We start from the raw sequence: 25,848 nt of genomic DNA on the forward strand, positions 1-25,848 counted from the left end.
GCAGAAATCCCACCGGCGGTGTTGGCACCGTTGGTTGTGAGCGAAAAATTGTCTGTGCGTCTGTGACCGAAAAAATTAAGTTAATGAGATCGCCATGGTAGGCCGCTACTTGTCCACGCGTTCGCGTGCGATTACACTGAAAAAGGCGCACACTCAAAGAAAAAAAACTGCTCAAGGTCACGAGGGGTGGTACTTTCTTTGCCCCTGCCACCCCTCTCTGTTTATCCTCCAGCGCTTTCGTCGGGACTGGAGAAGAAATAATGCAATTGCAGCATGCGACTAACCTTTATATCTCCACTCGCACTGGACGGATTTTTAAAATTTTGTGGCGTTGAATTCATGAGGCAATAAGCTCTTATAGTGAATTCATTCCATGATTACTTGAAACAGTGTTTCAGGGCCCCTTTAACGCGTTTCGTTCTACAGGTTTCACGGCAAAAATGAGCCCATTCGGCGATTTGGTGGCGCATTCGGGAAGCCTCAAACTACGTAGAAAAAGGTCGGGATAGTGCAGCCATCGCCGATAAAAATATACAGGAACTTTCAAACAGCTCTAAAAATGGAAGACTAGGTCCATCTAGCGAAAAACATATCATTCCTTTCCAGAGGCGATGATCAAGCAACAAGCCAACCCTAGATAATAAATATGCTGCTATCTGTGAGGCATTGCGAGACTTTTTATGGCCTCCGAGATGGCAAGCGCGTGGCATGTATCTTTGAGACCCAGTGATTCTTGCTTAAGATCGAAAACTTGTATGTACCATTCGAGCGCGCGCGCTGGTACGATCTACTGTGCGCGTGCACATGTGTTCTTGCGTGCGAGTGTGTGCATGTAACACAACATGTTAATAAGTTGGCACTTTGCGGTTGAAGGGCGCACTAGGGGACGGATTCCGCTATCGCGGTCAACTCTTAAAGTCGGAACTTAAGGGTCCGCAAATATTTTTGCGAATTTCTCATGCAGTGGCTGACGACGATGAAAAATTACGGCTAAAGTGTGTATGCGCCACAACTGAAACATGATCAAGAAGAGCTTTTTTAGTTGGTTGAAGCATTGAATGACCCACTCGTTACGAAATTCGCATTGTAAGACGCCTGGTTGTGATTTTGCTGTTCTAAAACGGGTTATTACTCATAATAACGCGATTCTTTTGCCGATACCAAGCCTGCCAGGTCTCTTTATTACAAGTCCTAAGCACCGGCATGGCTCAGCGGTGTCATACTGGGCTTTGCTTAAATGGGCCTATAGGTTCGAATCGCCCCATGTGCTTGAGCTTTTTACTTGAATATTTTTTTAATTTGTGTGATAGTGGTTACGGACACCGGCGGCTGCGGACAACGGTGGTGCCAAGCAAGACCCGTGTTGTGACCTCATAACAGCTTTAGCTGTAATTATATATCAGTTGCTCCTTTGTAGAGTTGTTCAGTTTCAACCTCAGGCAGTTGCATACACGACACGGGTACTTCGTCGATGGCATCGGGCTTCCATCGCTTTTTGGTGTACTCAAAGTCGCCGTTCCCTCTCGCGTTCTGTAGTATTCGCTCGTTGTATCTACCTGCAGAGTTCTCGGCTCTCTTCGACCCCCCTTTTCGGGCAAACTACTGCCTTTTTCCGTTTTACTACGAGTTGTGTGAAGTGGCATTCACACACTTTCTGTGGAACATACCCGTTTATTACGATGATATGTTTTTTTTTTGCTACTGAGGGAACTAGGTACGACTTGCTAAACAGCATCGCTATTAATATTGCCACTCAACAGGTCGCCCATCAGTTTGTAATAAGTATGGGACTGAGCTTAGGGATATCGTTTCATGACTGTGAGACAGAGCGAAAAACGAATACACTGAGAGAAAAAACAGAGCCGAGCGCCGACTACCAACAGCCCAGTTTTTTCTTTTGCATTGTCAGTACACAATTATCAGTATGTCCACCGATTTCATGTCTACGTTTTCTCGCGCTATTTTGAGGTCTTTAAGCAGTTATATTACATTTCTGCACTAATACCCAATAGCTCTTATGTGCAAACTTTGCCATGTATATGAAGAAGAACGAGAACAAGAAGAAAGGTAAATGAAATATTCTGCCGAATTGAGTGCGCATAGAATTTTTCATTTCTAGTAATTGACACTTCAAATTAGCAACTAATTTCAATTATCAAGTAGACGATCTAAGAATAGGGAGAGAGATAAGAGAAAAGAAGAAAACACAGAGCAGTTAACCAACTTGAACCCGTTCCAGCATATTCCCTCCGATAGGTGTGTGCCATGTTTGGAGGACCACAAGAAGAAGATCAGTGGCGCGTGTATGCAGAAGATCGGCCACGACAAGAGGAATCGGCCACGCGTCCGGTGTTCTCTCCATCTCTGCAGTCGGCAGCAGTTTCTTCTTGGGTGCTACGTTGGGTGCCAAGGTCAGAGCAACACATGGTCACTCCGTTCTGGTGGTTTTGGTTGTTAAGGATCGGGTAGCTTTGATACCTTTTGAGTCCATTTGTATCTGCTATCTTGTGTTAATTTACTTTCAGGGATTATCAAGGGATCGCAGCGATGCCCAGGAATTGTCCTGGGCAAGGCAGTTCGACATGGACAGCCTCTCTTCGATCAGATGATATTCCCCTCGATCTCTTTCTACACAACGGCGTTAGCAGCATTCCCGTTGCACTGGTGCCCTTAGGTAATGGAGTAATCCGGTTGAACAACCCTAATGCAATTCAGGGGCAGCATTGGGCGATAACCTCTGAGTACGAAAGCATCACAGAGGTACGACAGTTTGGCCGCGGAGGTATCGTGTGTCGATCACCAGACAAAATTGTGTATCTTCTAAAATGATCATATTTTGGCTCTATCCCGGTGAGTGCATATATCCCACCCCATCTTGCATGCACCAAAGGCATTGTGCGTGACAACTAAGCCCATCTGAAACGCTTGAGAAACTCTCCTTGGCCGTGGCAATAGCTATCTACCGATGCAATCAAGTAATAGACAAGATCAAGGTAGTCACCGAGTCAGTCATCGCAACTTTCACCGGAACATCGTGCCCATTCGAAATAAAAGCTTGGCCACTAATTTTCAGGGTGGAACCATTAGCATCGTGTCCCCTGCAATGTAAAAATTGTTGGCGTTTTGGCCATAGTACTGGTGGGTGTAAATCTGGAATACGGTGTTGCATTTGTGGTGAGGGTCACTCACACGCTGATTGCAAGGTTCAAGCTCAGAAGTGCTGTCTCTGTGAGGGTGCTCATAAAGCAGATTATTCCAGTTGTCTCGCTCTCTTTCAAGAGAAGCAACTGTTGGAAGTAATAGACAGGCGACGATGCTCAAGGAGAGAAACAATGACAGTTATGAAGGAAAGGACACAAGGGTATGCTGGGATGGCCAATCGACAGAATGCAATGGCAAATGCTATGCCTCCTTGGCCCGACTCGCACACTCAGTGGGTACGTCCTGAAGGCCATCTATCTGCATACCTTGTCTGCACACCTGTTCCCGGTCAGCGCGGTCACCCATCCATCGTCATATCACAGGGTTCCAGACAATGAAGCATGCCAGCGGATGCATATGATCATCGGCTTGGATCATATGCTTCGCTACTCATCTGGCGTGAAGAACACGCTGCTCCTGCACAGCTTCTTCCTCTAAGAGCTGACCACCATTGCTCGTGTTCGTGGTGCAAGCAGGCCCGGATGTCATTCGTTCAACGACAACATGCTAAGCACCATCCGTTTGCTCTCCCACCCATCCCTCTTGTACGTGGTGAGCGCGGCCACCCATCCACTGTGGTATTGCGGGGTTCCAGCCAATGAAGCACGCCAGAGTATGCATATGATCATCGGCTTGGACCATACGCTTCGCTACACATTTGGCGTGAAGAATGCGCTGCTCCGGCAAAGCGTCTTCCTCCACTAGCTGACCACCGTTGCTTATGTTCGTGGTGCAAGCAGGCCCGCATTTCATCTGTTCAACGAGAACATGCTTAGCCCCATCCGTTTGCTCTCCCACCCATCCCTTCTGTACCTAGTGAGTGCGGCCACGCATACATTGTGGTATTGCGGGGTTCGAGCCAATGAAGCACGCCAGAGGATGCATATGATCATCGGTTTGTCCCATAGGTGTTAGTACTCTGGTGGTGGCAACCGTATCCCACCTACTGCCCCTGGACAGCTTCTTCACGTACAAGCTCTGATGTGAAGAGTCGCTCCCGCCAAGCATGATGTCCGGTTAGCCTGGCTGCTATGTGGTAGCTTCTGTATTCGGATAAGACGTTTGCTAGTCATGGTCGACCAGACCCACTTTCCCTTGTCGCTGGCATTTACGGGCACTTTTTTGACGACAGGTGTGACCCGAAGATGTGATGAGAATGAAAATAATGTGTACACCATCCTGGAACTCTGCGCATCACACGTTCACCAATCGACGTGTATAGGTGCCGTGAGTTGCTCATGAAGGGAGCAGCGCATTGGTACTTTCACCTGCTCCTCGTTATCTGCTGATGTCTGGTGAAAAAGTGCATTTCCCCGATAGCTGCATAACCGAAGGATTGAAGGATGACTTTCCTTTCGTAGTCATTTGCTTTACTTCTCAAACGATAACCGTGAATAATAAAAACCATTATATGAATGTAGATCCTGATTGATGTTCTTCTATTTCCACTACCTTATTGACAGTTTCGCGAGTGCCATAGTAACAGCTTGCAGACTGCCCTCAGAAACTTTCGGACACTTCCTGTATCATCCTCTAACGCCGGAGTGGCAACAATGTTTTTAAGGCTTCTCAGAGTAATGAGTCTCTTTTTATTATTCAGGATAAAAGGGACGCTCACAATGTTCACCAGTACCTCTTAAAATCTTCTGTATAGGGTAGAATATTTGTTCGAGACATTTGGCTTTAGAGCTGCTTCTTAAGGCTTTTTTTCTCCACCATAGCAAGTATGCTACGTCGGGGGACAAAATCGGAAGCCGCCGAGGGAATGCGCTTGTAAACACTGAAACTGGCGTCTACTCAATGCGATAACGTTAAAAGACCAGATTAGCAGAAAATGCGGTGTACCCGGTGGTCGTGTTGCACGTGAGCGAAAAGCCCTGTGGATATACGAGAGGATATACGAGGATTAAAGGATCACTAATTCGCCCAAAGCTTGAATACGCGTCCGCTATATGGGATCCCGTGCAGCAAAATTTAATTAACGCGTTAGAATCTGTTCAGAACCGCTCAGTTCGGTTCATTTGTTCTAATTATTCCCGTACTGCTAGCATATCAGAAATGAAATCTAACCTTGACCTACCCAATTTAACTGTCCGGAGGAAACTGGCGCGACTGCATTTTTTTCATAAGATATTTTTTCACAATCCATCAATGAAGCGAGACCTCATTTCACAACCGTCATACCACTCATCGCGCATTGATCATCAGCATAAGGTTGCCATTCCGTTTTGCCGCACCAAATTCTTTTCAGCAGCCTTCTTACCGAAAACAGCCGCCGATTGGAACCACCTTCCCTTTTCCGTTGTATCAATAACAGACCCTTTGTTATTCAAGACTGCAATTTCTCAGCAATGCTTGTAACTATACGCAGTTTCCATTATCTATCTTTGTCTTGTATGTGCTTGAATTCTTATACATTTTTAGTTGACTTATGTTGCCTTCCTGATTTGCGCATCTGATACTTGTTTCTTTATTTTGTCTTTTTTTCTTGTGTGTTATATATGTTGTACCCACCCCCTCTGTAATGCCCTACGGGCCCTGAGGGTATTCTAATAAATAAATAAAATAAATAAATAAATATACATAAATGGGCAGAATTTTGTGCTATGGCCGGAATCACCCTCAGGTGGAAAGCCTCCCCAGCTCTAGAACCCTCTCGTTTCCACGGCCCTGGCGACGAGTGGTCACTGGTCTTCCAGGTCCTCGAAACAAAGCTCGGCTTCCGCCATGTTGGTTTAGTTGGTTGTTGTTTTTGTTTGATTCTTGGTTCCCGTCCATATCCGGTTGCACATTGCGGTTTGCAGGATGCTGACATTCCGAAATCAAGTTTGCAGTGTGTCCCCACGCTAATTAGGCTGCAAAAGGGGCTAGTTGGTACATCACATGTTTTAATGTAATAGCATAAGAGAGCTCGTGTCGCAGAAATCCCACCGGCGGTGTTGGCACGGTTGGCTGTGAGCGAAAAATTGTCTCTGCGTCTGTGACCAAAAAATCAAGTTAACGAGATCGTCATGGGATGCCGCTACTTGTTTACGCGTTCGCGCGTGATCACACTGAAAATGCCGCACACTCAAAGAAAAAAAAACTGCTCAAAGTCACGAGATGCGGTACTTTCTTTGCCCCTGCCACCCCTCTCTGCTTATCTTCGAGCGCTTTCATCGGGACTAGAGAAGAAATAATGCAATTGCAGCATGCGACTAACCTTTATATCTCCACTCGCACAGAACGGATTCTTAAAATTTTTGTGGCGTTGAATTCGTGAGGCAATTATCTCTTATAGTGAATTCCTTCCATGGTTACTCTAACCAGTGTTTTGGGGCCCCTTTAACACATTTCGTTCGACAGGTGTCACGACGAAAATAAGCCCATTCTGCGATTTCGTGGCGCATTTGGGAAGCCTCAAACTATGTAGAAAAAGGCCGGGATAGTGCAGCCATCGCCGATAAAAATACACCGGAACTTTCAAACAGCTCTAAAAATGGAAGATTATGTTCATCTAGCGGAAAACATATCATTCCTTTCCAGAGGCACGGCCGCTGGATTAAAGAGAGCACGGGTACGGCCCACCACGTGCTCCAAAACCGGCGTGACAGGTCTAGTTGCCGAAGCACCACTGCGGTTCCACCGGAGGGGGACAGTTTTCGCGAATGCCTACGGAATCGCATGCGTGGCGCACTTGCGGTAGTTACAATTGATCTTGTGCATATGTGCGCGACCCGCGAAATCTTTTAATATTCGTCTAGCGTGTGCCCACCAGGTAATTACCGATCTTGCTTTTACATAGCTGCAACCCTTGAAAAATTTCGGATTTGTTTTTCCCGAGATACACGGAGCCTTGCACACCGATCAAGTTTCGCGGAAGTAAGAATTGTGAACTGATTTTACTCTGATCCTACAAGATCACAACTAATAGATCTGGAAGAGCTACACCTTTCCTGGTGCATTGAAATTCAATATAGTAAATGTGAAAGTGTCGCTTCAGAAAACGTTGCTTCAGATTTGATCATTTCGTTTAGAATAAGGAATTTCAGCAATTGCAGTTGCCACTGTTCATTTAACACGAAATAAGATAGACTTTTTACTTCCTCCACACACGTCTATAGTATACAATGCAGTATCAGATGACAACCACGAAATATATATCATGCGTGTGATCTCAAAACAGTGGACTCGAGCCTCTCTGAATTTTCAGTGAATGTAACTTCAGTGCTGGCAATTGAGTGAGCAATTATGAGGTGAATAATATGAAAACTGTGTGACGAAAAGAGCGATGAAAAGGCTGGAAAATGCGAGCAGAACTGTTTGCGTTCCTGCGCTTTCGAATGTTTTTGTCTATTTCCATCACGACGTTCTTAATGATAATGCAACTTATTCCACGGCCACTGGATGAAAAAGCGCACGGTATGGCCTGCCGCGTTGGGCGGCTATCTATGGGAGAGCGCGTGTCAGCCGTAGGGTCAGTTGCGGCCACTGCAGGTAGGTAGTAAACTTTATTCACTCAGTGTACAGGAGAGAGTTGGGGACGGCTTTAAGGGCCGGCCCCTTACAAAATCTAGGAGGAGTCCCTAGTCCGGGACCCCTGTGGCTTCTGCTGCAGCACGTGCTCGGGCCACTAGGGCACGCTGGTCCTCTAGGGTCGAGCAACCGAGCAAGGCAGCCTCCCAGCTCTCTCGGGTAGGGAGGGAAGGGGAAGGAAGTGGTGGGACCGCCGGATTCGAGGGGCATGCCCACACCATATGGAAAGTATCCGCGAACGGATGGTCACAGTGCGGACATTCCCCAGAGAATGCCGGATTGAAATGTTTGAGTATCGCCGGGCACAATACTGTATTGGTATAGAGACGGAGGAGCCAGCACTCGTCCTTCTTGGGCAGGCCCGATGCTGGGGGTGGGAAGCGGAGCCTGTTCGATTTGTACATAGCGGTGATTTCTCTGAAAGAGGTAGCCGGATTGGGTTCTGGAACATCAGGCCATGGAGGGCGATGCGGGTCCCGGTAATTAAGCGCGCGGGCCGAGGCATCTGCAGCCTCGTTTCCAACTAGCCCCGTATGAGCAGGAGTCCAGATGACGGTGCGTGGACTTGGGCGATCTAGATAATAGCATCGCTTAAGGATTTCGGCGGCGCGATCATTGATGCAACCCCGTGTGAGATTTTGGCACGCCCTCCGTGAATCGGTAATAATTATCCGAGATGTGGGGCCCGCTGCAGCGAGGGCTATGGCGACCTCCTCCGCGTGTGTGATGTCCGGTGCTCGAAAGGTGAGCCCTTGAATAGGTACGTTTTGGTGAACCACAGCGGCCGTGTACCACCCGCCGTGGTGGGGGCCGGATGCGTCCGTGTAGAAGACTCCCGGGCGTGAGCCATACCGTTGCTGTAGGGCTGTAGCCCGCGCTGTACGCCGCCCATCGTGAGTCCTATTTGTCATGTTTTGGGGCAGAGGCGGAATGATCAGTGCATCACGCCAATCCTCGGGGATCGCGGTACGCTCTTCCACCTTGTGGGTGTTGGAAATGTGGAGGCGGTGTAGGAGGTTGTTCCCATCCTGAGACCTACTAAGGCGCAGGTACTGGTTATTGAGATGAGCCTCTTTAAGTTCCCCGTACGTGTTTGTCATGCCCAGGTCTGCGAGACGTTGGTTCGACGTTGAGATGGGGAGGTCTAGGGCACGTTTGTAAATTTTGCGGAGTATACAGTCTAGTGTATTCTCGTCGCATTTACGCAGACGCAGGTAAGGTGTCGAATAAAGGATCCGGCTGGTCACGAAAGCGTTGGCGAGGCGCAGAGCAGCACGGCTCTTGAGACCTCCTCGCTTGTTCAAAACCCGGCGGATCATGCGGCCCACCTGATCCCCCACAGTGCGTAGTTTGCGCAGAGTGGTGTCAATTTTGCGGTGTTTGTGTATGAAGAGTCCCAGGACTCTGATTTCGTCGCGTTCCGGAATGGCCCTGTTACACAAGGTGAGTTCAATTTGTGTCGTGTCGTTCGGTTTGGGGCGAATATGCACGTATTCCGATTTGGTGGGTGAGCATTCGAGACCGCAGCCGCGGGCGTAGCTGTCAACTATCGACGCGGCATGTTGCAGGCATGTCTCGATGCTACCAAGGGAACCCTGAGTTGCCCATAGCGTGATGTCGTCGGCGTACAGAGCGTGCTGCACGTCTGGGACATCGTTTAGCAATGAGGGAAGGTGAGCCATGGCAAGATTGAACAGAAGAGGAGAGAGGACTGCTCCCTGTGGTGTTCCGCGCGTACCGAGGGGGTACGGTCCATGCTCCTTGTCTTGAATACGCAGGTATGTCTGCCGTTCTATGAGGAATTGGCGGACGTACCTAAAAGCATTATGCCCACAGTTTGTTTGTGATAGGTTGGTAAGGATGATGTCATGGGTAACGTTATCGAAAGCTCCCTTGAAATCTAAGGCGAGGACTACCTTGTCGTCACTGGGATGTTCGACCGGTTCGACAACGTCACGATGGAGTTGCAGGAGGATGTCCTGAGCAGAGTGATGTGGGCGGAAGCCGTACATAGTGTCTGCAAAAGTGTGTCGGGCCTCTAAGTATTCAGAGAGCCTGTCCCGGACCATGGCTTCCATAAGTTTCCCTACGCATGAGGTTAGGGAAATTGGTCTGAGATTGTCGATGTTTACAGATTTGCCTGATTTAGGGATGAAAGTTACTAAGGCCGTTTTCCAATCGAGCGGTAGGGGTTCGCGCCCCTCCCAGATCTGATTGAAGTAGTCGAGGAGGTGAATGTACGCCGAGTCAGGGAGGTTGGCTAGGAGCCGAACCGTCACTTGATCCCGACCTGGCGCTGTGCCTCGTTTCATTTTGGACAGGGCCACCTTCAGATGGTGGAGCTGAAAGCAACGATCCAACTCGGCGTTTTCCGTGCCTGCATATGAATACGCCGGTCCGATGGGGTCCTGTTGGCTACAGAGATATTTGTCTCTGAGAGCCTGTGCCAATTTTTCCGCGTCACCCGCATAGGCGTGAAGCGCGCGCTGAAGGTGTTTCTGTGTTTCTGTGCGTGTTTGGCTAGGGTCGATGAGAGCCCTAAAGAGACTCCAGGTGTTGCGGCTTGACATCTGTGTGGTGGCAGTGTTGCAGCGCTCTACCCAGTTTGAGTCGGCGAGCTGGGCCGCGTACTCGTCGGCCTCTAGGGTGAGAGCCGCTATGCGGATTTTGAGCTGTCGGTTGTGTTTCTGTCGGCGCCATCGGCGCACTAGGCTGTGCTGAGCCTCCCAGAGATGCAGGAGGTGGTTGTCCACCGCCGGCGTGGCCTCTGAAAGTTGAACCGTCTGCTCGATTTTGTGGAGTGAGTTTACGAGATGTAGGGACCAAGTGTAGTATCCTTGGTGAGCTATGGGGGTCGGATTGGAGTATACCAAGCGAAATTTGGTCCAGTCTGGAAGTTTCGCTTCGAGCACGCAACCGATTAGGGCCGCTGCAGCGCGACGAGGCGGGGACGGGAGGGACGGGAAAACGAGCGGCGGTGGCTCCCTCGGGGCAGCAGCCGCAGAAAATTACCTGGTGTTTGTCGCAACACTGACCCACTAAGTTGTTCTAGTCAGTGTTTTTAATCACATTTTTCACAGCGATGACATATCGCACATTTAGTAGACTACGAGGCGCTCTCTAGTTAAAAAGCCAATTGATTTTTCCTGTGCGTGCCGAGCAGCTTTTTTTTTCAGAACAAGCTTCTTGCTCTGAGGCTGACAGAAATATCCACAATGCATGTAGCTGACTGATATGGCACTGAATGCTTGATAAAGTCATTGTTATATTTATGGAGATGTTTTAAACTAAGAATTTGATTTTTTGTGACGTTTGTTCACCACTTTCGTGTTTTCTCAGCCGGAATGCTTGACAATTCATTTTTGGACATTTTACGATAGACGTTCATAATTTTTTTATATTCTGAAAGCGTATCGAAGAAACATACCTTCAATATTTTTCATGTTATCCGGTACACGGTAGTGTGCCGGAAAGTAATTAAGCTTCAAACGATAGATAAAAGTGATTTCTACAATCATGGGGACGCGCTCCTCGTAGCTTTATTGAAGAGGCTGCGAAAGCATACGTCATTAGAAGTGCCATTCAAATATCTTGATAGTCCCTACTAGGCAATATATATATATATATATATATATATATATATATATATATATATATGTATATATATATATGTATGTATATATATATATATATATATTGGAGGAGCGTTTGTCGCCGGATCCGGGAATAATAGGAGAATAAAAGGAGTTTGACTCCTTTTATTCTCCTATTATATATATATATATATATATATATATATATATATATATATATATATATATATATATATATATATATATATATATATATATATATATATATATATATATATATATATATATATATATATATATATACATACATACATATATATATATATATATATATATATATATATTTATTTATTGTAAAGAAGAGGAAGTTCTCCGACGCAGAGGCAGCAGCATCGAGTGTGCAGCAGCGGCTCGAGCTCGGAAATTGCGGCTGGTGCATCACCTTCCAAGCCTTCCAAGCATCAACTTTTCTGCTTAATAAATCTCCTTTATAATTGGTGGAGCCGTGCCGGGTACCGTCCCTTACACCTTCCCACTACCATCCTGGAACTCCATTCTCGACGGCTACCTTCTGCTATGCCGGACGCCGATCAGCAGACGCTTCCATCTCTTCCGGCCACCGGTCCAGGCAGTGTTCCTCAGCGGGAGCCTCGAATCTTCAGTGGAACAGATGACAACGACGTTGAAGACTGGCTCTCGACTTTCAAACGGGTGAGCGCTTTAAACAGATGGACGGACGCGGATAAGTTGACACGCGTGTCGTTCTACCTCGCGGGTGTAGCCAGCCTTTGGCTTAGAAACCACGAGGCAGACGTCCGAACGTGGCCGCAATTTAAAACGTCGATTGTATCAGTCTTCGATCGACCTGCCGTCCGAAAACTTCGTGCCGAGCAACGTTTACGCACACGCGCACAAGAAACGGGTGAAACCTTCACAAGTTACATAGAAGACGTCGTCGATTTGTGCAGACGCGTGAACGCCGAAATGACGGAAGCTGAAAAATGTAAGCACATTTTCAAAGGGATTGACGACGACGCTTTTCAAATGTTTTGGGCGAAAAGCCCGACCACTGTTAACGACGTAATAAGCCTCTGCCAAAGCTACAATGAATTGCGGAAGCAGCGAGCTCTGACAAGACGTCCTCCAGCACACGATTTGGCATCGCTGTCTAGTGTGATCATTGGTCATGACCGAGCGTCACTAATAGCCGAAATAAAAGCATTTGTCCGCGAAGAAGTTGCACGACAGCTTTCCTTGGTGCCTTTCACACCAGAACCTACCACAACTTTACCATCGTCTCTACGTGACGTCATTCAAGGAGAGGTCGCCGAGGCCTTACCAGCTGCTCGCGAGCCTAATCTTGTGGCTGCTCCTCTCACCTACGCCGCGGCTGCAGCCATGCCAACTCGCAAGGCGCCTGCACCTCCGTTCCAGCCTCGCGCGAGCTATCCCCCAGCTCCAGTTCACTGGACCAGCACTAACACCGCCAACCCGTGGCGCACCCTCGACAATCGCGCGATATGTTACGCTTGTCGATACCCCGGACACGTCGCAAGGTATTGCCGCCGCTGGACGCATATCACCAATGAAAACCGCCGTGAGCCTTTCTTCCCGCTTGACTCCAACGCGCGATACGGTTCCTCCACTCCAATGCCAGCCCGCTACCAGGACGACCACCACCCTCGGTCGGGACGTCTTCGCTCGCCCTCTCCACGCCGCCGCTCGCCTTCTCCTATGCGTCGACGGCCCGCGCCTAACGAGGAGGAAAACTAGACGACGCAGTTCCTGAGGCAAGAACTGCGCAAGTTTCGGTTTGCCCAAGTCCTCATTTGTCACCTACCAATGTTATTGATGTGTTCGTCGAAAATATCCCTACTGTCGCTCTTGTAGATACCGGTGCAGCTGTTTCTGTTATAGATGCTGGATTTTGCCGCTCAATTCGTAAGGTTACGACGCCTTTCTCCGGATTATCGCTTCGCACAGCCAGTGCTCAACCTGTTCAACCGACCGCAGTATGTACAGCCCGCGTGACAATTCAGGACGTTCTGTATACGATAGAGTTCGTGGTTCTTTCATCGTGCTCCCATAATATTATTTTGGGATGGGACTTTTTGTCGCGTCATTACGCCGTAATCGACTGTGCTAGGGCTGAGGTTGAATTTTGCTCACTGGATGACCAAGCCTCCGTCGACACCCAGTCTGCCGCTAAACTTGTCGTTAGCGATGACACCTACATCCCTCCATGCTCTTTTGCGTTCGTGCCAGTTTCATGCAGCGCCATATCTGACGGCACGATCTTCTTCACACCATCTCCAATATTCGTCGCCCGAAGAGCCCTCCCCCTGCCTTTTGCTGCTCTCGATCTTGTAGAAGGCTCAACCACAATGCCAATTTATAATCATGAGTCGTCGTCTTTATCCCTACTTTGTCACGAGTGCCTTGGCCACGTCGAGACAATCAGTTCTTCCAGAATTATATCCGTCCCCGATGAGGTGCCTTCTACCTCCGTCTGTGAACTGGCTGTCGTCTCAGCGCCTGACTCAACGTCGGCAAACATATTTCAACCATTCATCGCTGCAGATTTGACATCTTCGCAGCGTTCACAACTCCTCACCATTCTTGAGAGCTACCGCCATTCTTTCGACGTTGAACAAACATCTTTCGGCCGTGCCTTAGCAGTAGAACACCACATCGACACTGGGTCCCACTCACCACTGCGACAACGACCATATCGCGTGTCCGCTACAGAACGCCGCGTCATTGCTGACCAAGTAGACGACATGCTTCGCAGAGGCGTCATTCGACCTTCACAGAGCCCATGGGCGTCTCCGGTGGTCCTCGTCAAAAAGCAATTCATGATGCCCAGACCTCAACTCCCGTTTTTCTTCCGGGTGCTGTTGTATGGCTGTCAGTGCCGCATCGCACACCTGGGCTCTCTTCCAAACTTCTGCCAAAGTACGATGGGCCATATCGTATTCTCGAGCAAACTTCGCCAGTAAACTACCTCATTGAGCCTCTTACGCCACCATCAGACTTGCGACGTCCCAACCGCGAGGTTGTACACGTCCAGAGGCTCAAGCAGTATCACGGTTCAACGCCACCTGCACAGAACTAAGTCGCCAGGATGGCTCCTTTTTTTGTCCGTGGGGCCATTGTAAAAAAGAGGAAGTACTCCGACGCAGAGGCAGCAGCATCGAGTGTGCAGCAGCGGCTCGAGCTCGGAAATTGCGGCTGGTGCATCGCCTTCCAAGCCTTCCAAGCATCAACCTTTCTGCTTAATAAATCTCCTTTATAATATATATCATCATCAGCCTGACTACATCCACTGCAGGACAAAGGCCTCTCCCATGTTCCGCCAGTTAACCCGGTCCTGTGCTTGCTGCTGCCAATTTATACCCGCAAACTTCTTAATCTCATCTGCCCACCTAACCTTCTGTCTCCCCCTAACCCACTTCCCTTCTCTGGGAATCCAGTTAGTTACCCTTAATGACCAGCGTTTATCCTGTCTACGCGCTACATGCCCGGCCCATGTCCATTTCCTCTTCTTTCTTTCAACTATGATCCCGTTTGTCCCCTAATCCACTCTGCTCTCTTCTTGTCTCTTAAGGTTACACCTACCATTTTTCTTTCCATTACTCGCTGCGTCGTCCTCAATTTAAGCTGAACCCTCTTTGTAAGTCTCCAGGTTTCTGCTCCATAGCTAAGTACCGGCAAGATACAGCTGTTATATACCTTCCTCTTGAGGGATAGTGGCAATCTATTTGTCATAATTTGAGAGTGCTTGCCGAAGGTGTTCCACCCCATTCTTATTCTTCTAGTTACTTCAATCTCGTGGTTAGGCTCTGCGGTTATTACCTGCCCTAAGTAGACGTAGTCTTTTACAACTTCAAGTGCACTATTACCTATCTCGAAGCGCTGCTCCTTTCCGAGGTTGTTGTACATTACTTTCGTTTTCTGCAGATTAATTTTAAGACCCACCTTTCTGCTCTCCTTGTCTAACTCTGTAATCATGAGTTGCAATTCGTCCCCTGAATTACTCAGCAATGCAATGTCATCGGCGAAGCGCAGGTTACTAAGGAATTCTCCATTAACTCTTATCCCTAACTGTCCCATTCTAGGCTTCTGAAAACCTCCTGTAAGCACGCGGTAAATAGCATTGGGGAAATTGTGTCCCCCTGCCTTACACCCTTCTTGATTGGTATTCTGTTGATTTCTTTATGAAGCACTATGGTAGCAGTTGATCCCCTGTAGATTTCTTCCAGAATGTTTATATATACTTCATCTACGCCCTGATTCCGCAGTGTCTGCATGAGGGCTGATATTTCTGCTGAATCAAACGCCTTCTCGTAATCTATGAAGGCTATGTATAATGGTTGGTTATACTCTGAGCATTTCTCTATTACCTGATTGATAGTATGAATGTGGTCAATTGTTGAGTAGCCTGATCGAAATCCTGCTTCTTCCTTTGGTTGATTGAATTCTAATGTTTTCTTTACTCTGTTAGCAATCACCTTTGTAAATAGCTTGTATACTACAGAGAGCAAGCTGATCGGCCTGTAATTCTTCAAGTCCTTGTCATCTCCTTTCTTATGTATTAAGATGATGTTAGCGTTCTTCCAAGACTCTGGTACCCTTCCCGCCAGGAGACACCTCGTAAACAGGGTGGCTAGTTTTTCTAACACAATCTGTCCTCCATCTTTCAGCAGATCTGATGTTACCTGATCCTCACCAGCAGCTTTGCCTCTTTGCATGCTCTCCAAAGCTTTTCTGACTTCTTCTATCATTACTGGTGGGGTGTCATCTGGGTTACTGCTAGTTCTTATAGTATTAAGGTCGTGGTTGACTCGGCTACTGTACAGATCTCTGTAAAACTCCTCCGCTATTTTAACTATCCTATCCATATTGGTAGTTATTTTGCCTTCTTTGTCCCTTAGTGCATACATCCGACTTTTGCCTATCCCAAGTTTCCTCTTCACTGCTTTGACGCTTCCTCCGTTTTTCAGAGCGTGTTCAATTCTCTCAATGTTATACCTTCTTACATCGCATACTTTACGTCTATTAATCAACTTTGAAAGCTCTGCCAGTTCTATTTTGTCTGTTGTTTGACACTTTCATTATTTGACGCTTCTTAATTAGGTTCTTCGTTTCCTGGGAAAGCTTGCCAGTGTCCTGCCTAACTACCCTGCCTCCAACTTCCACTGCACACTCCGTAATGATACTCGTCAGATTATCATTCATTGTATCTTCGCTAAGGTTGGTTTCCTCACTAAGAGCCAAGTACCTGTTCTGCAGCGACACTCTGAATTCCTGTACTTTCCCTCTCAGTGCTAGCTCATTGATTGGCTTCTTGCGTATCAGTGTCTGTCGTTCCTTCTTCAAGTCTAGGCGAATTCGAGACCGTACCATTCTATGGTCACTGCATCGTACCTTGCGAACCACTTCCACATCCTGCACGATTCCTGGGTGTGCAGTCATTATAAAGTATATTTCGTTCTTATTTTCGCCATTAGGGCTCCTCCATGTCCACTTGCGGTTTTCTCGTTTTCGGTAGAAGGTATTCAAAATCCGCAAATTATTGCGTTCTGCGAATTCTACTAGTAGCTCTCCTCTGGCGTTTCTAGTGCCGATGCCATAATCTCCTACTGCCTAGTCTCCAGCCTGCTTCTTCCCTACCTTTGCATTAAAGTTGCCCATCACTATAGTATACTGTGTTTTTACCTTACTCATTGCCGATTCCACGTCTTCATAGAAGCTTTCAACTGAAGCGTCATCATGGCTGGATGTAGGCGCGTAAGCCTGCACTACCTTCATTTTGTATCTTTTATTCAGTTTAATTACAATACCTACCACCCTTTCATTAATGCTATAGTATTCCTCTATGTTGCCAGCTATGTTTCTGTGAATTAGAAACCCCACTCCCAGTTCTCTTCTGTCTGCCAAGGCCCGATAGCAAAGGACGTGCCCATTCTGTAGCACAGTATAGGCCTCATCTGTCTTCCTAACCTCACTGAGCCCTATTATATCCCATTTAACACACTCTAGCTCCTCGAATAGTACAGCTAGACTTCCCTCACTAGATAAGGTTCTAGCGTTAAGCGTTGCCAAGTATAGTTTGTGGGATCTCGAATTGGTGAGCACGCGCCACGCCACGCTCTTGAAGTGAACGGACACAGCAGACGCGGTCGGTACAAACCAAATAACACACATACATTTATTTAACTAATTTATACGACGATATCGCCCGCCGAATGATACATAAATCATTATCAACACGCTAAGTCATCATTACACAAAATTACCAAACATTCAAGCAACGTAACACAAGAGCACACAAAAGGCGCAATAACGTAGCCAAGGCGGCGTCGCCAACGCTTGACTTACCACGCGGGCCTCCCGGCGCGCAAGCCCGCGGTGCCACGCGCCGAGGACCCACGCTAGAGACAACCGTTCGCGGCAGCCGCCACACGCAGAACACTCGCTCAACTCTCGCCCGCCACCAAAGCCTGCCTTCCGCCATGGGTCGCCACCGGCGCTACCACTCTACCAACAGTGGTACTCAACGCGAACACAACGCCATCTATCATCCGGCGGTTGTCACCTCCGAAATACGGCTTCAGTGCGAGACACGTGCGCCACGCAGCGCGAACAACTTTACAGGAAGTGTCAGCACCCCCCCCCCCCCGTTTGATTGCTCCTTTAGTTACCTTGCCTAAGGCAAACAAGAACTTCGTTATGATTAGCCCTATTGATCAGCGTGAGAAGAGCCTGAGCCCAGAAATTCATTGCACGCAACCAGAAATGGTTCATTTAAAAAACACGTCAATAAAGCAATGTTTTCCCCTTTTTGCATACAGCTCATTCTAATCGAATATAGTCGCAAATATTCACCAGTGCTAAGAACGCAAGAGAACGTCGCAGGAACTAACTGGCAGTAGAGATCACTGTTTAGTTATGGTTGCATTAGGCCCCCGAAAACCAAAGTTTAAGGAAGCTGAACAATAAGCTGCTTGACGATGATGGTTTTGTGGACAAAATTTAACAGAGTATTCGGGAGCTTCGAGAAAGAGCACAAAAGTCTTGCAGAAGCTTGGTTATGCTTTAAACATGAGACAAAGTTAATTGCGTTATGAAGATAATCTAAACTACACAAAGAAAAGATTAGAAAAGAAAGAAAAGCTTGATTGTTAGTTTAATTTTTATTTAGCCATAAAAAGCGCTTACGCAGGTATTTACTGGAAAAAATAAAAGAACTTAAAGCCCAATTGCAATGCACTGAGCCCCCACGGGGGCGCCTGCGCAAGTAAGCGTTTGGTGTGTAGCGACACCACGGACCCGAGCTAACGGGGGAGTTTTGACTCCCTCCCACGCCTAGCCGTGCGTGGCTTTGCTGTGTCCGGGGAAAAGGGGATTTCGGGGGTTGAGCTGACGCTGGGTGATTGGACCTTTAAGGCCCCCCGGCAGAGGCAACACCCCCCTTTGGCACCGGCTTCACGTAGACGGCACCCCTGGGCTGACCCACCCAAAGGAAATCGGCAGTCGCCTTTTACTATCTCTCTCTATTTACAACTTCGTCTTTATCTCTCACTTTCTATCTGTCCTGTCATCTTCTCTCTTCCGTTTACTTCCAAATTTCGTAGCGGCGAGGGTTAACCCTGTGTAGTTACCCAACCTTGGGTAGTTATATTCGGTTATAGCGGCGATGCATGGCTGGCGTCTCCAAGTGTTCACTATTCAACCTTGTAGCGTCCCCTTGTTGGGCTCAGTGGTGGGTCGCCACCATCGCCGCCGAACTGTTCACAATCTGTATGGCCAACTTTTTCCCCCTCTTCCTGATCGCCGCCCGAAAAGGTGGAGCACCGAAGAACCGTTTCTTTTTTCTAAACCAAAGCAGTGCTTCCCCAAGTTTCATGTCGTGCATAGCCAAATAGAGAACAAAACAGTCCGAGCGATCTCACCTTTTCTTGTTTCGAAAACACCCACTGAAGCAGTCGGTCCAGGATATCGTGTAACGAAGTTGGGAAGCGGTGACCTCCTTTTGGAGGTTCGCGACAAGCTCCAATACGACAACTTACCTAAACTGGTAGCGTTTGGGGATGTCTCAGTTTCAGTGGGCCCACACAGGTCAATGAATACAGTGCGCGGCATGGTCTCTGATGACGACCTGCTTGAACTGTCCGAAAGTGAATTATTAGAAGGCTGGCAAGAATGTAGAATGTTAATGGCAGAATGTAGTCAAGGTCCAAAGAATAATTATACGAAGAGACAAAAAGGAAACACCCACAAAACACATAATCTTCACCTTTGGTACCAGTGACTTACCTGATTCAATTGAAACTGGCTACTGCAAGCTCCATGTCAGGCCCTATGTGCCAAACCCTAGCAGATGTTTCAAGTGCCAGCGCTTTGTACATGAGTCACAAAGTTGCAGAGGGCGCATTACTTGCGCAAAATGTGCATCGAACGAGCACACATCAGATACGTGTACTTCAAACACATCATGCTGTGCGAATTGTGAAGGAGACCATGCTGCCTACTCGAGATCGTGCCCTATATGGAAGAAAGAAAGACAAATCCTTGAGATTAAAGTGAAGTTCAGTCTGTCCTTCTAAGAAGCACGTAAACGGTTCTCCATCCATCAGTCCAGTCCCTCCTTCGCCGATGTGACGCGCCGGGGCGCCGCGCTGCATCTTTCCGTGCCCGCAAAAATCACAAAGAGTGAGACCGCGGGTGCGCCACAAGCGCCCCTGGCTGGAGCAGCCAGTACTGCTCCGCCACCTAACAAACAGGGCCAGCAGACTCCCCAGTCTGCCGGACCTCGGACCACTGCAAGCGCAGTTAGGTCCGAAAGTTTTGTTAAAGTGCCTGCCGAGCAGGCACCATCCACCACCTCACAAGAGGCGATGGATACAAGTACGACTCCTCCGGAGCCCGAGACGCCGAAGGAGAGGCGCAGCTCTTTGGAGCGCACAAAAAAAAAAAAGACTACGAAATACAGGGCCTCCGAAGGACCCTGTAACGTAAGGTAACACCTTTGTACACACAGCACCACACAGATTAAAATGACACATATATTACAGAGGAACGTCAAAGGACTGCTGAAAAACCTCGACGATATTTAAGAACTTTTACACAAATATACACCAAAGGTGCTATTTGTACAAGAGACATCCCTGAAACCGAAACACATAAACTCTCTACGTCATTACGCCATGTTTAGAAAGGAACAGAATGATGCAGTCGCGTCATCCGGTGGTGTTGCCATTGTTGTGGATCCAGGAACTGCCTGTACACATTTACCACTTCAGACGTCTCTTGAGGCAGTAGCCGTCCGAGCCGTTATCTTGAATAAACTGGTCACAATTTGCTCTATTTATATACCTCCTCAGCACCAACTTAGTAAACAAGAATTCCAGGCATCAATTGATGAACTTCCAGAACCGTACCTTCTCCTTTAACGCACATAGCAGTGTGTGGGGTGACTCGCGCTGCGATGCACGAGGTCGTCTGATTGAACAGTTTCTTTTCTCCTCTGGCGCGTGTCTCCTCAATAGGAAAGAGGCAACATATTATAGCCTCGCTAACCATACCTACTCGTCAATCGTCCTAAGCATTGTACCTCCATCGCTTCTTCCACTACTTCACTGGAAAGTCATTAGTAATCCTTTTGGAAGTGACAACTATCCTGTAGTTCTCAGCTCAGCAGTACCAAATGAAAGTCCTCCACAGGTTCCCAAATGGCTAATAGAAAAAGCCGATTGGGACCAGTTTTACAAGGCTGCTAGCTTAAGTTGGACTGACATATGCGGTTCTAGCTTAGATGCAGCTGTACAATACTTTACTGCTTTTGTTATTGAAGCTGCAGCTAAGTGCATTCCGCAAACATCTGGACTGGGCAGAAAACGACGAGTCCCCTGGTGGAACAGCGAATGCCGAAATGCTCGAAAACAACAAAACAAAGCATGGAGACTGCTTCGAGACTCACAGAACGCCGAAAATCTTGTCAATTTTAAAAACATCAAGTCCCAAGGCAGGAGAATTCGTCGACAGGCCAGGAGGGAGAGCTGGCAGAGGTTTATATCAGGAATCAATACATATACACATGAACCAAGAGTCTGGAAAATTGTCAGTAAGGTAGTAGGACGAGAACAACATCCTCTTCCTCTAGTAAGCAACAAGGCAATGGTTTGGAAGACCAAGCGAACTCCCTTGGTGCACATTTTGAACAGGTCTCCAGCTCGTCCCATTACAGCCCGGCGTTTATTTATTTATTTATTTATTTATTTGTTTATTTATTTATTTATTTATTTATTTATTTATTTATTTATTTATTTATTTATTTATTTATTTATTTATTTATTTATTTAGTACATACTGCGAACCATAAATGGTCCAAGCAGGAAGGGCACATCACATAAAAAAACTGGAATAACATGCACCATACATAATGCAATTCACTCTACTTAATTCACAATGAATGGGGATCACATAATTTGTTCCAATCAGACACTGTCCGTGGAAAGAAAGAATACATAAAGACATGAGTTCTCGCGAAATATGGGGTAAGCAAATTAGGATGGTGATGTCGGGTCTGCCTAGTTGATAGGAAAGATAGATACGGTGATGGATCAATGGCGGGTTTATTGTTAAGTAACAAAAAAAAAGGAAATCAAGCTGTTGTTTGAGTCTGCGCGAAGCAAGTGGCTGAATGTCATTTGCAGTCATTAGTGCAGAGGGTGAATCAGATGGTAAGTATTTGTTGTATATAAAACGAACTGCTTTCCTTTGAACCCGCTCAATTTTATCAATATTAAACTTGGTGTAAGGATCCCATACTGTGCTGGCGTATTCTAATTTAGGTCTTACAAAATAAAAATAACTGAGAAGCTTTACATTTGGAGGGCAGTTACGCAGTTTATGTCTTAAATAGCCGAGTTTTCGGAGGGCAGCTGAACATATGTTGTCTATGTGGACGTTCCAGGATAAATTGTTCGTTATGGTCAAGCCCAGATATTTATAGCTAGTGACGTCTCTCAGGGATGACGGCCCTAGTTTGTATATATAGTCTAGCGGATTTTTTCGACGTGTCAGACGCATACAGACACTTTTGTCTACGTTGAGGGTCATTCCCCATTCATTACACCACTGATCTATATTGGAAAGATTTGTGTTATGTTCATTTTGATAATGAACAGAGTAAATATTACGAAACAAAACACAATCATCGACAAATAATCTAATTTGTACAGTAGGTGTTATGACATTGACAATATCGTTGATATAAATAGGAAAAAGCAATGGCGTACACTTCCCTGAAGCACACCTGATGAGACATGAAGAGATGGTGAACGGTGGTCATTAATGGCAACAAACTGTGACCGGTTAGTAAGATATTCGGCAATCCAGTTTACGAGAATGTCTGGAAGGCCAATCCGCTTAAGTTTTTGAATCAGTTTATCGTGAGGTACTCTGTCAAACGCTTTACTGATATCTAAGAAAATTATGTCAGTTTGCCTATTGTTATCAAGATTTAGTGCAAATGAGTGGATTACTGTAACCAATTGCGTTACTGTTGAATATCCCTTTCTAAACCCGTGTTGAAATTTTGTCAAAATAGAATGTTGGTCCAAAAAATTTACTGTTTGGGTGGCAATAATATGTTCAATTAATTTACAGCAGAATGACGTTAGAGATATAGGACGATAATTTTGAGGAGAAAGACGGTTCCCTTTTTTGAATACGGGACAAAGCAAGAATAGAAAAACAGAAAATAGAATTCAAATCCACAAACAATGAGGCATACAATGAACCTTTCCTCATTGCTGAGTTACAAGCATCATTAAACTGCTGTAACGAAACCGCCCCAGGCTCTGACCGTATATTATACGAAATGCTCAAACGTCTGCCTCCTGAAACCCAAAAAGCCCTCCTTTCCTTGTACAATGCCGTTTGGTTTTTCGGTGAGATCCCTTCCACCTGGAAAGAAGCTACCATTATTCCAATTCTTAAGCAGGGCAAGGACCCATATTTAGCATCAAGCTACAGGCCTATGGCATTGACAAGTTGCCTTTGCAAGGTTTTTGAAAAAAAATGCTGAACAGACGATAGATGCATTTTCTTCAAACAAAAAGACTGCTTGACCCTTACCAGTGCGGGTTCCGAGAGGCTAAGTCCACTACTGACCACCTTGTCCGTATCAAGGCACAAATTCGTGATGCTTTCATTCATAAACAATTCTTTTTGTCAGTGTTCCTCGATATCGAGGAACGTATTCGAGTGCACCTCGACTACGTGGCGCTTTGGCATACTCCGAGACCTGTCACACCTAGGTGTGCAAGGCAGAATGTTGAAAATATTCAAAAGTTACCTGTCTAATCGGACATTTCGTGTTCAAGTGGGCACTGTGTTGTCCCGTACATTTGTTCAAGAAACAGGAGTGCCGCAAGGAGGTGTATTGAGTTGTACAGTTTTTATAGTGAAAATGAACTCTTGGCGCCTCGTTATCCCACGAAATATGTTTTACTGTACATATGTTGATGACGTGCAGGTCGGCTTTTAGTCCTGTAACCTCTCAGTGTGTGAACGTCAGTTTCAACTAGGTTTGAACAAGGTCTCTCAGTGGGCAGATGAAAATGGTTTTAAACTGAATGCGCAAAAGAGTACCTGCATGTTGTTCTGCCGAAAGAGGGGCGTTCATCCTGATCCCGAGATTGACCTGCAAGGTCAACGTCTCTCTGTGAAGACAGAGCATAAATTTCTGGGCCTAATATTAGACACAAAACTAACCTTCATCCCATACATCAAGTATTTAAAAGACAGGTGTTTAAAAACCATGAATATTTTGAAAGTGTTATCACGAACTACGTGGGGCACTGACAGGAAATGTCTGATGAATCTATATAAAAGCCTCATACGCACGCGCCTAGATTACGGTGCTATAATCTATCAGTCTGCGACACCACCAGCCTTAAAGATTCTCGACCCTGTCCACCATCTAGGCATACACCTCTCTACGGGTGCTTTTCAAACTAGCCCCGTAGAGAGTCTGTACGTAAAATCAAATGAATGGTCGCTCCATCTGCAGAGATGTTACCTGTCTTTTACATACTATTTCAAAGATAACGCTGATGAGGGACATCCCGCTCACTCCACAATCAACGATCTGTCTAACTGTACCTTGTTGAATAACCGTCCTCCGCTGAGACAGCCATACTCACTCCGTGTCAGGAGGCTCGCTAAGGAAACAGCTGTGCCACCTTTAGAACAATGCTTGATGGCTCCAGCAGTATATCTGCCCCCATGGAAGTGGCAAGTCATAGACTGCGATATATCTTTCATGGAAGTCACTAAACACGCATTTACTGTACATATCCGCACGCATTTCTTCGAACTCCGACACAAATACACCTGCCCAGAATTTTTCACAGATGCTTTGAAGTCTCACAATGGTGTGTCCTATGCAGCTGTTGGCCCATCTTTCTCCAACTCCGGTATTCTGCACTCCGAAACAAGCATCTTCACAGCAGAGGCTCACGCGGTATTTGTGGCTGTCAAGCATATTAAGAAAATGCAACTACAATGCGTGCTAATATACACAGATTCGCTGAGCGTAGTGATGGCTCTGAAAACTCTGCGAAAACATAAAAATCCTGTCCTTGTGTCCTTGTACTCTCTGTTATGCTCGATATACGCTCTTAAACGGCATGTTGTAGTCTGCGGGGCACCGCGAAATCGCTGGAAACGCGTTGGCGGATCAGCTGGCGGCATCTGCCCAAGACAACACTGGCGCCAATACATCTGTAGCTGTCCCTGCGCTTGATCTTAAACCATTTCTAAGACGGGAGCTCAGGGCGTGCTGCAGCAGTGCCTATGGGATCGACAGACAGAAAAAAAAACTGCATGTTGTCAAACCGAGACTTGGAAATTGGCCAACAGTATACAGATCACGCTACACACAAGTCACACTTACAAGACTACAGATAGGACATACACACACGACACATTCATACCTTTTGTCTGGTGGCGATGCACCATTGTTTGAGAGATGTGGAGAACCGCTCACAGTTCTCCACATTCTTGTCCAATGCAGTGATTTAGATTCTCTCAGAAAAAAGCACTTTTTATATCCCTTCCGACAACAGATACACTTGCACCCATCAATGTTCATCGGTAGAGAAGCCCTTTATCCTCATAAATCACTGCTGGCGTTTTTAACAGATGTAAATACTTTTAATGTCATATATTCAGGCGCTTCGTAGCACGATCTCAGAAGAGAGGTCGCTGCCGCGGTGGCTGCAACTCCATCACTGTCCCACTATCACGACGTCTCGTCAATTAGTATCATTGCACATAGTTCACGTCAATGTCATGGTTTTAATGCTTCTGTGTTTTTACTCGCGTTAGCGCGAGAAATTTAAAGGCCCTATTACAGTCACGCATCATAACATTCATTGTTCATATCTCTAGTACATCGAAATGGCGCTCTTTGGCCATCAATTGGCCCTTGCGCCATTGAAAACCACTCATCATCATCATCATCATC

General features: G+C 46.7%; 1 protein-coding gene across 1 annotated transcript in view; it reads left to right on the forward strand.

Moving 5' to 3' along the window:
- Positions 1–25,848, forward strand: part of LOC119175470 (uncharacterized) — a 100,269-nt gene that overhangs the window by 9,549 nt on the left and 64,872 nt on the right. The gene's annotated exons all lie outside the window — the stretch shown is intronic.

This window comes from Rhipicephalus microplus, chromosome X (assembly GCF_043290135.1).
Source record: "Rhipicephalus microplus isolate Deutch F79 chromosome X, USDA_Rmic, whole genome shotgun sequence".
Classification (NCBI taxonomy): Eukaryota; Metazoa; Arthropoda; class Arachnida; order Ixodida; family Ixodidae; genus Rhipicephalus; species Rhipicephalus microplus.